We start from the raw sequence: 3,832 nt of genomic DNA, 5'->3' as shown, positions 1-3,832 counted from the left end.
TACTCCAGGGTAGCTGCTCTATCCACTGTGCCACCTAATTGCTCCAGAACCCTTTTTTAATATAAAACAAAAGATTAAACATATTTCAAACCTTTACTATATCCACATTTCTTTTCTTCACAAGACACATGCTAGAATGTTAGATCATGTAGCAGAGTCTTTGGGAATGTGTGCTTGTGTGTAGTAGAAAAATGCTAAGTCCTAGAATGCTCAACCAGTCATGGAACATATCCTCAAAACACTAGAGCAGTCCATGGCACTTCAAGTTCTCACACATCTTATTCACAGCATTTCCACTGGCATCCTCACACTCTTGCTCAGCGTCAGGCTGCCACCATTCAGAAGCCTTCTACAATTTCAGCCTGGCCTACAGAGAGACAACATTTTCAATCTGGGTCACATCAGCCAAGTGAGCTGTATTTGGAATGCCCACACACCTCATGGCACGAACATGAAGCTGTTCTGCAAAGTGCCCCGGGAAGCCTTTGGGTGTTCAGTAGGTGTACTTCCCACAGATGTCAGTTATAGCTTATATTGAGGCCACTTAGCTTATCCAGCCAGTAAGAAATAGGCTCGCCATCCTAACCCAGGGGCAGATTTCAGGGGTTTTTAATAATCTGTTCTCTTCATCTTCACTTTCACTCTCACTTCTTTGCTCTGCCTCTTCTCTTTCCTCTTCTGTCCCTGCCTGTTTGTGTTGCATATTTTCATATGAGATGGTGGTACTCCCCAAGAATCTACGTATTTGTAGATCTGGGCTTCAAGAAAAGCAGTGTCTTTGTTTCTCTCATTGACCCTCTTGGTTCCTTTTGATTTAAGATTCTTAGTAAATAGAGATGAATCAAGTGATTCCAGGGGCTTGCCTTTAGTGCTGAACAGTCTCTAGGCTCCCTCTTCCAGTGTCCCAGTACATTTCAATCCTAAAGCCAAGAGTGCAGATTTTAGTCTGTCCAGGCACAAGGAGGCCAATTCTTCCCAGAAGGAAAATGCAGAGAGGTCAAGATGGGTTCCATTGTGGGTCAAAAGAGAGCTGTTTATCTCTTTTGGCCAGCTGGGAAGTCACCATTGTCCCACTTCTCAAATCATTCGGAATCTTCCCAAACAGCTCATTCTGATCTTCTAGGAACTTTACCCTGTCTGTGTAGTCCTGGAGATTCTTAGGTACCATCTCCAGGCACCTCTTATAGTCTGCATTCTTCCTTTCTGTGGGAAGATCAAATAACTGGTCAGAGATAGAGAGGTGTTACATAATGTAATCCAGTTTCTCAGATACTTTGAAGTTAATACACTTAAGGTAACAGTCATGAAGATCCAGGTAAAGGCCATATCCTTCTTCATCTAAGATCTTCACAAAGTTTTGTGATCTTCACTAGGATCTTCTCTGGCTTCCAGGAGCTCTTCAAATTCCACTGACATTGGCACACAAATCTCATTTGGATGCTTCTGGTGGATGCTTCTTTTATCTGTTTGAGTCTATTTTAGAATTCTGCAAATTCATTTGGTCCTGAAATGGTACTGAGCTGTTCCTTTCTTAACCTATCCTAGTCATGATACAAACCTTTCAGATTCCTACTGACTTCCATAAACCTGTCCAGCATAGCCTGTATTTGATGTCTGAGTTAATCTGAATCCTGAACATGGGCACCTTAATAAGCATTTCTTTGGCCATGACGTCTATGAGCTGCTCCTTTTCTTCAAAGTAGCACCACTGGGGCTCCAAGATCATCTTCATCTTCTCTATGCCTTCTCTGCCTCACAGGAGCTGCTGTAGCCGGAAGTTAAAGTCACTGCTGGAAGTTGCTGCCACCACCAGCCCAGCTCAAGGCTCTCAGTCTCCTGTTCCTTGCCCTCTAGGACACCAAGTTTCTGCTCCAAGGTTCCACCCTTTCCGGAAGTCTTTTTTTTTTTTAATAGGAAAGTTGACCAAAAGGAAGGAAACAAGCACTTATTAATCATGTATTATGTGCCAGGAACAGTGCTAAGCACACATACAAGTGTTATCTCATTTAATCCTCATGCAACCCTGTGAAGTAAATCATCCCCATTTTGTAGAGGAGGAAAATGAGGCAGGTAGAAGTTATTCCCATTTTGTTGAGGAGGAAATAGAGGCAAGCAGAGGTTATGTGGCTTGCCCAGGGTCACAGGGCTAATAAGTGAGGTTAGATTTGACCTCAGGGCTTCCTGACTCCAGGCCCACCTCTATATACCACTTTAAGGTTTGCAAACTGCTTTACAATACCATCTCAACCTAGGAGGTAGGTGCTGTTGTCATCTCTATTTAACAGATGAGAAAACTGATTTGCCTTTGATCACACAGGTAGTGTCTGAAGCAGGAGTTGAACTCAGGTCTCCCTAACTTCATAGCCACCTGTGACACTTAGCTGTCTCTAAGTCATCTTAGTATTTTATGGAATCCTAGGATTTAGATCTGGAAGGAACCTGAAGCTCAGACAAGGGAAATGACTTGCCCAGAGTCTCATAAGCAGAAAGCATCTGAGTCTCTTCTTGATGTCTCTCTGTCTTTACAAGAAGCTGTCAGCCTAGGCATAGATCCATGGGAGAGAGGAATGGCCTAGGTAAGGCTAGGGTGAGGCAGGTGAGGGCAGAGAGAGCCCACACACTTTGTGCTGGGAAACAGAGGGCTGTTGTTATGCCAGAGGCCAAGCAAGTATTTTAGGCAAGAGCATCTTAAACAGCCTGCCAAGGCCTCATCTCCACAAGAGTGAGGTACTGGCTCCCCTAGAAGCATGCCTCAGGGCTGCCTGCTGGCACAGAACTTGTAAGGAGACAAACATTCCCCCTCTCCTTTTTTTGGTTTGTTTTTCTCTTAGTTAGCTTTGGCATCTGACCTCATTTAAGTTTTTTTAATGGTAAATCATTATGCCTCCTTGCTCCCAAGATGCCCCCTACCACCAGCACACTGTCCTGTTAGTATGTCCCATGGTATAGATCTATAAGCAGGGGAACTGGGAGGGGTTCTTTAGAGGGTCCTAGGATTGGGGAGTCAGAGGGACCTTTGAGGTCTTCTAGAGCAAAAATTCCTTATTGTTTCTGTGTCCCAAACAGACCTCTTTGTTGGTCTGGCTAAGCCTATGGACCCTCCTCAAAAGAATGCCTTTAAACACCAAAAACAAAATGCATGGTGTCACAAAGGAAACCAGTTATATTGGAATATGTTTATAAAAATAAATATTTCTAAAACAAGTCCATGGACACCAGGTTAAGAACCTATGTTGTAGATAAACACCCTCAATTTATAAACTTAAGAACCCCTGTTCTAGTGACTTGCCCAAGGTCACACAGCTAGCAGAGCTTCCCCACCTCTCTGACACCAAATCTAGCACTGTCTGCACTTGGCTCCAGTGTTTCTTGCATAGTGTGACTGGAGAAACTCCCTTCTGTGGCAATGAAGGGAGAATGACCTGGCCTTGGTCTCACATTCTACTGACTGAACTATGTGACCTTGTGCAGATCATTTAACTTTTCTGATCACGGCTTTCAGATAGTCCAATAATTTTGAATTCTCTCTCCTGGATCTATTTTCCAAGTCAGTTGTTTTTCCAATGAGATATTTCACATTTTTTTTCTAATTTTTCATTCTTTTGGATTTGTTTTACATTGTCTTGATTTCTTATTGCTCTATTTTAATTTTTAAGGAAGTGTTTTCTTCAGTAATCTTTTGGACTTTTCCATTTGGCCACTTTTTCATTTTAGGGCATTCTTCTGCTCATTGGCTTTTTGGATCTCTTTTGCCATGTGGGTTAGGCCATTTTTTTAAGGTGTTATTTTCTTCAGTATTTTTTTTTGGGTCTCCTTTAGCAAGCCGTTCACT

At 42.8% G+C, this 3,832-nt stretch overlaps 1 pseudogene; it reads right to left on the bottom strand.

Annotated features, from left to right (window-relative positions):
* Positions 1-241: 241 nt before the first annotated feature.
* Positions 242-1,732, bottom strand: LOC110221577 (splicing factor 3A subunit 3-like; annotated as a pseudogene).
* Positions 1,733-3,832: the final 2,100 nt, after the last annotated feature.

The sequence above is a fragment of the Phascolarctos cinereus genome, unplaced genomic scaffold (assembly GCF_003287225.1).
Source record: "Phascolarctos cinereus isolate Bilbo 61053 unplaced genomic scaffold, phaCin_HiC Scaffold_4;HRSCAF=312, whole genome shotgun sequence".
NCBI lineage: Eukaryota > Metazoa > Chordata > Mammalia > Diprotodontia > Phascolarctidae > Phascolarctos > Phascolarctos cinereus.
This window is presented reverse-complemented; position numbering and strand designations above follow the sequence as displayed.